Below are 7,735 nucleotides of genomic sequence, written 5' to 3'. Positions count from 1 at the left end.
ATATGCTTGGAGTTCAGGAAGTTGTCACTAAGGGGGGATAGGCTCTAGTGCCTCCTTCCTTCTCCTATTGTGTCATATTTGTAAATCCTTCAATCCTATCCCAAGTTGTTCTTAAGGGGGGATGTTAGGATATTCCGACACATAGGATATAGTTAAGTTCAACTTGGTCTAGTATAGAGTTAGGTTAGAGTTAGGTAAAGTGTGTTTCTTTACCGTTGTACATTTTGTAACTTACAATCCGACGGTCACGATATGTAGTGATCCGACGGTTCACTCTCACCTCGGTATTACCGACACTTGATCCGTGGCTTGACACCCGATTGGTCCATGAGTTCTATTTAAAGCGCATGGAGGGTCATTGTTCGGGTAATCCGTGCATGAGAGAAGCTTATGTAAATTTTCATTCTTTGATTAATAAATTGTCTGTACCCACGTTGGGACAGGCCGTGGACTGTTTCCCTCCTTGCACTCTGAGGGTTTTAACCACGTCAAAAATACTGGTGTATTGATTTGAGATCTGGTTGTGAGCGGTGTCCTTTTGGTATTCTTCTGTGGAACTTACCCTGTAAATTCCTACATACATGTTACACTATGTTATGTTATGTTACAGTGTGTTATGTTATGAGCTATGCTATGTTTCTCTCTCTCTCTATATATATATATTATTTCAAATAACTTGATGTTATGATAAATAGTTATAGAATGATCTTTGAGCTATATATATGATTTTATATGTTATGTTCAATAATTATAGAACTATGTGAGAGAGAGAGAGAGAGAGAGCTATGTGATACTATATCTAAATTATAATTTAGTTAAATATATATAATTATATAATTATGTTATGAACTATAATTATGGTTATATATATATATGATGTTATCATTAAATATTATGTTATATAGTTATATATATGTTAGGTGAAATGTTATAATTATATATAGTTAAATATTATATATTATTTATGAGTAAATGGGTAAAAGCTTGAGTGGGCCTAATGGTTAAGAGCATGTGTTTCCTCCTAAGAGGTCACAGGTTCAAAACCAGAGGGGGGTAGAGTATGTATGCCTTCGTAGACTTAGCCCACTTGCGCGGAGGTGGGTCCCTTATCCCACAAACAAGGGGGTCTCATACACCAATTTGGTGTCTGACTTGGCTGATATTAATATTTTAAAAAACAAAATATTCAATCTAGATGGTCCCTTGTCCCACAAACAAGGGGGTCTCATACACCAATTTGGCGTCTGACTTGGCTGTGACCTTAAAATGGATATTAATATTAATATTTAAAAAAAATATATTCAATCTAGATGGTCCCTTGTCCCACAAACAAGGGGGTCTTATACACCAATTTGGTGTCTAACTTGGCTGTGACCATTTATTAATATTAATATTTTAAAAAACAAAATATTCAATCTAGATACTTAAATAATTTAAAACTATAATTTTATAAATTTATACATAATTTTTATCAAAATTAATTAAAAAATACAATTTTTGTTAATTGTATATGATAGGTGGCATGATGAAGCACTTAAATGCACATAATAGTCTATCACCTTTATGGAAGTTCACAAAATCCATGGCTAATATCCACTTTGCTAATGCATAATTTAATGGTGTGGGTGATATAAATATTATTGGATTTGGATTTGGTTTTGGCTTGAATCAGAAGAATTTTATACACTACCCATGAGAACACAAAATCCATGGCTAATATCCACTTTGCTAATGCATAATTTAATGTTGTGGGTGATATAAATATTATTGGATTTGGATTTGGTTTTGGCTTGAATCAGAAGAATTTTATACACTACCCATGAGAACATTAGCCACTACACTACCCATGAGAACATTAGCCACTACGTAGCATAGTAGAATGGATAAAAGCAATGGGTAAATTTTGGATGTTTTATTTATTTTAAAGTAAAATTATATATTTTTTTATTTTAAAAAAATATAAATAAATTTAGTATTTTTAAAAATTTAAATGTAAAAATAAGAAAAAAAAACTAATAAATTTAAACTAGATTAGATTGGGCTAACATAAGACTAGCCGACAAAATATCATGGGCACACTCAACTATTCCGTGAAAACGATTGACATCTGGATTTCAGAAATATTATTCACTGCATGGTGGGGTTGCATTTTGACACGACTAAATGCAAAAAATCTACTCGGAAATCTACCACGTTCGTAGGCTTCCAACTGGAGAATTTGTCAGTTTCTGCGAACGTCGTAGACTTATGATGTGAATCTTTGAAAATGGACACGAACGGACATTATGCAGTTGGCGGAGCACAAAGTTTTCCCATTTGAGGATTTGATGTGTTTTAAATTCGAGTGCACCTTTGTTTGTTTATAATTTTTGAAGTGCAATTTAGATTGATTTATATGCGCTGAGTCTTTATGTTCAAATGTTACAGAGAGGAATTGAAGAGGATTCAATTACGAGACACAGTTTTAAAATATAAGTCGTTTTCTCATTTAGCAAATGAAGTGCATATGAGTATGCTTTTACTTAAAAAAGAGTTAAGGAAAAAAATGGTATATAATATAATTTTAATATTTGTTGTTGAATAAATAAATTTACAAAATATTAATTAGAAAAAAATGTTTAACGGCTCAGGAAAATGTGTATGGAATATTATTGTAATTTTTTTTTAAACCTTGTTTCAGGGTAATTTAGTTAGTGATTTTAGTAATGTGATTTATATGATAATTTAGTTAGTGATTTTAGTAATGTGATTTATATGATAATCGAGAGATTTAGGGTTCAAATCTCTTGGTTGTGACTTATATTGGTAGTTTTTTGTTATTCAAGTTATTAGATTCTTCTTAGATACTTAAAAAAAGCTTTTTTAAGTTAGTCAATTAAATGTATATGAGAAGGTTGAGAGAGTTTAATGATAATCTCTCAATGTTCAACATGACTCCATTAAGAACCGCCTTTGTACTAAATATCTTGACTATGTTGACTCTTCCATAATTTTTGTGAAAAGAAAAATCTCCTCCTTCACTTAAAAAATGTTATATGGAGATCAATCTATGTTCTAAAAATAAAATACATCTAAAGTGATTATAAATCAAACTTGACCTAAATCTGTGCATCTTAAAATGAAGAGAGAACAAGAGGTTGGTCTGAAAGTGCAGGATATAAATAAAAGCACCATTATCTTTATTGAGCCGAGAGGCTTATTCTACAGCCCAGTATGAGGGGTGCATAAATCTATCCGTCTCTCCATCGAGTTAACATGGTCCTCTTGAAAATAAAAATAATGTCCACTATAATAAAGAAATTATGTATATATCATGCAAATATTTTATTTATTTTTTTTATGGTTAAAATGTTTATTTGGTTAACAAACCAATTAATTAATTTTTAAATAATTAAAATTTTTAATATAAAATTAGATATTGTGGTCTTGTTTTATTGTACTTCTTATCTTTTAGGGTTTTTCATTCTGTGGATTGGTTGGTCAGCTCTCCTTTTCCTTTATGGCTTCCCTCCATTATTTTTTCCCTCTCTTCTTTGCACATTGTTTTCTCCCTATGGTTAAAATGTTTATTTGGTTAACAAACCAATTAATTAGTTTTTAAATAATTAAAATTTTTAATATAAAATTAGATATTGTGGTCATGTTTTATTGTAGTTCTTATCTTTTAGGGTTTTTCAATCAGTGGATTGGTTGGTCGGCTCTCCTTCTCCTTTTTGGCTTCCCTCCCTTATTTTTTCCCTCTCTTTTTTGCACATTGTTTTCTCCCTCTCTTCTTTGCACATTATGATGAGTCTTGCAATACACATTGGTCTTGATGATGAGTCTTGTTATAAACTCGAAACATAGACTGAAAAATGGAGACTATGAAAAATCCAAATCTAAATACCCAATATTAAAATATTGTATTCAAGATGTATATTGAAGTAAATGATTTTATTTTCCTACTGCATGTACATCATGTAGTATCAATGATATTATTGCTAAACAACATTTTTCAACACAATATTAATATTATGTAGTCAAGGAATTACATATCTCTCGTATTAAAAACTAATTTTTTTTTTCAATTATTTTATCTCTATATAAAGTTTGGTGTAAAATTAAAGTATTTTATTTATGACTTATTTTATCTCTGTATAAAGTTTGATGTAAAATTAAAGTATTTTATTTATGACTGATATTTGTTTTTGTTTGTTATATTATTATTTTTTATGTAAGTATTATTTTATTATTTTTAAATGTAACATTATATAACATTATCTCCAACTGAGATATGCATTATTTCCTTCCTACTGAGATATAAAGCGCATATTGACTATGTGTGAGATATACATCATTTCCTTCCTACCGAGATATAGAGCGCATATTGACTGTGTTTGTAAAGTAATGCAAATTTTACGTATATAACCTACACATAATTTTCTTGTATTATTTTAAAATAACAAATTTCTAATATATTGCAAATGCATTAACAAACCCAATTACAAAGTCATAATGTTAATATACATAAACATAAATTTCCAAATACTTTTGTGTTAAAATAATGTTGTGCTACCCTAACATGCTGATAGATATTTCAACAAATATTTACACATTTTATGAACATAAAAACATAAATGTAGATGAACAAGGTGGGCTGCAAGCAGCAAGTCCCTACCTTGAATAGTAGCTTCTGGAAATATTGAGGACATGACCCAAAACTCTTCATATCCTATACATGCCAACACATGCAAAAGTGGCTCTAACATTCCTTTTCTCTATTGTTGTGGAAGAGACACACACCAGTGAATCATGCAGATTGAATCCGTTGAGATAAAGATGAAAAGTGAATGATGCATCGTCTATATTAGTGAGTCGCACTTCCCCCTTGGAATTGGGTGTGTGGAATCATCATCATATCAGATCCAATTTCATAATCAAAGTGCAAAGAGTGCGTCGTCAAGTTATCAGTTAACCCCCAAGATTTTCCCAATCAAGAGTTTCAAAATGGACCATTTTGAAGGCATAAAATCTTTATATAGCTACTTAGCTTCTAGCGGGGCATAAAATTTTTATATAGCTACTTGGCTTCTAGCAGGGCATAAAATTTTTATATAGCTACTTGGCTTCCAGCTTTATTTTAGGCTTGCACTTATAGGGGTTTTCAACAAATCAGGTAGGGTAGATGCGTCAAGGCAAGAATATGAGATGTATTGTCGATGGGATCCAAGGATTTACTAAATCTAGAATACAATCTGAGATGTATTGCCGATGGGATCGAAGGATTTGCTAAATCTATAATACAATCTGAGATGTATTGCCGATGGGATCGAAGGATTTGCTAAATCCATAATAAAATCTGAGATGTATTACCGATGGGATCCAAGGATTTTCTAAATCCAGATTGTATTCTGGTAGCAGAAGCATCTAAAGGATCCATTTCCTGACAGATCTGAAAGATAGGCATTAATGTATTGTACAGGAAAATGATGGGGCAGTTGGGGAAGGAAAGGGAAAGAGGGATTCAAAGGGATGGTAAGATGACCAACTAAACCAGTATAACAGCTTGGTAAAAATGAGGTAAAAAATGGTCTTCATCGACTACGCTATTAAAGTAGAATAGGCAGAAAATGGGGAAAAGTAAGTTTGGGAATGCAAGGCCTTGATTGGGCTGGGATGGACTTCTGGTGGCTCTGATGTGTCTGTTCTTAATTTTTCTTGTCAATTGATCTGGTGATGATTCAAGATAAAGGTTTGAAGGGAATCAAAATGCTTCAATCCCTTCAAGTGTTATTGCCCCAAGAAAAGATACCGCTGATGCAAGAAAATCAATCTGGAATTTGAGAATTCTATATGCACTACCATCTTCCCTCATTGTTTTTCTTCTTGACATTGTTTTTGCAATTTTACGCGAGCCCTGTGTTCTTAGAGATCTAAAATTAGGCCCATCAAAGCCCCAACTGATCGGGATTTCACGTCATGATTAGAAAACAGGCTTTGTCAGAGCTGCAATGCCCCAAATTCTTCTCTCGATCCATAATTATGTGATTGTTGTCTCTAAACTGTCATCTAACTTGTTTCCTAACAAGTGACTACAACTCCTATATCTGTGATTGTGGAGATAATGAATTTAGTGGGGTGTTGGTTTCGGGCAATGCTTGTTTTCCATGGGGCAGGTGGCCTTGTCGGGAAATATAAGTTTGGGGCGAGGAGTGGGGCATCTATAGCATTTCTTGGAACTGGAAAACTGGTATTGGGTTGATTCTAGGAAGCCAACTACTAAAAATACTAAATCAATTCCCAATTTGGTTGTTGGGTGTGTTGATGCTCTTTTTTGGTATTGAGCTTGCTATGGCTTATAGGGACATGAATTCTTTTCTGGTATTAATCTTGCAATGACTTGCAGGGACATGAATTCTAAGCTATGGCTTGTAGGCACATCAATTATTTTATGGTATCGAGCATGCTATGGCTTGTAGGAACATGAATTATAAGCTGGACTCGTTTGTCATGCTCATGTTCAGTGTTGTTTCGCTCACTGGATCCAGTGCTGCCCTAGGATTTGGTTTCGGTATTGTTCTGTATGTGACTCTCAGATTCAGAGAGACGGTTTCAAGTTGCATAAATATATTTAGAGAATTGTTAAACAAAGGAAAAATCTCTGACGAAACCTAAACAACAAAAAGTCTTGTACCTAATGCAAGAGAACATGCATATGCTTCATATTGATTGCCCCTTTATGTCAGATATTCTAGCTTTTTATGCTTCCCATGAAGTTATATATATGCCAAACATTTACCTCTAGTCTGTTGCTTTATAGTTCGACATATATATTTATCGAACATATATACAAACTCCAATTTGATTAAGGATTAGGCTTATTTCCATTGATCAAATTAGTTTTCATTATAAAGAAAAGCGAAAAAAGATAGAATACGAGCTTGTTTAATAGCAGTAGTCATTACACATTGTTGTTTTGAAGTTAATCTATTCAATTGGCCATATAATTTTTTTCCTATAGCATAGTGACTACAGGCACAAAGTCAGTGTCAAAGATTCTCCTAAAAGAATTCTAAAAGAAAAAAGATATTAAAATCTAGGAACAAGCTAGAGATTAGGTGTTAAATGTGTAGCTAAGAAATAGTATAAGATAAGGTGTTGGAAGTGGACTGAATAGCACATGCCTCTCTGGCTTATAAGACAAGATTATGGTATAGAGTGGAGTGAATAATATGCCTTTGGCTATAGAGAGAACGAGTGATTGTAGAGCACACTTCGGGAAAAGCAATTTTGTTGTGGACTGAACAAGTAAACAGTAACACAAACACCTAACTTATAAAGTCTGATTCAGTAAAAATTAAAATTAACACTAACAACATACTTCAAAGTTCGAACCAGTCAACAGTAACATTAACACTAAACTTTGAAGTTTGAACCAGTGAATAAAACATGGTGATCCTTGGTACAATTTCTCTCAATATGTACCCAATGATTGAACCAATGAATCTACGAGGTATTTAGACTCTAGACTTTAGGCATGTGCTAGGCTTGATTAGTACTAATGGCACTTGGTGATTATCACCATAATTGGTAATGCATAATGCATGCGGATGTGAAAGTATCATGTTTCATAACTGTTATCCAATACTTTGACATATGTTCAAAATGCAAAATCCAAGGAATTTTGAAGCTCAAAACTTGGCAGCATTCATTGTATCTAGTGTTCGCATAATTGGGGAACAAAATGACAAAATTG

At 32.7% G+C, this 7,735-nt stretch overlaps 1 pseudogene; it reads left to right on the top strand.

Annotated features, from left to right (window-relative positions):
- The first annotated feature begins 5,609 nt into the window (after positions 1-5,609).
- On the top strand, positions 5,610-6,654 carry LOC149215897 (molybdate transporter 2 pseudogene; annotated as a pseudogene).
- The last annotated feature ends 1,081 nt before the right edge of the window (positions 6,655-7,735 follow it).

Source organism: Pinus tabuliformis, chromosome 1_1, assembly GCF_031772625.1.
Source record: "Pinus tabuliformis cultivar Carrire ecotype Pingquan chromosome 1_1, CPIR1, whole genome shotgun sequence".
NCBI classification, from domain to species: Eukaryota; Viridiplantae; Streptophyta; class Pinopsida; order Pinales; family Pinaceae; genus Pinus; species Pinus tabuliformis.
Note: the sequence above shows the minus strand (reverse complement) of the source record. Positions and strands in the feature narration are given on the sequence as shown.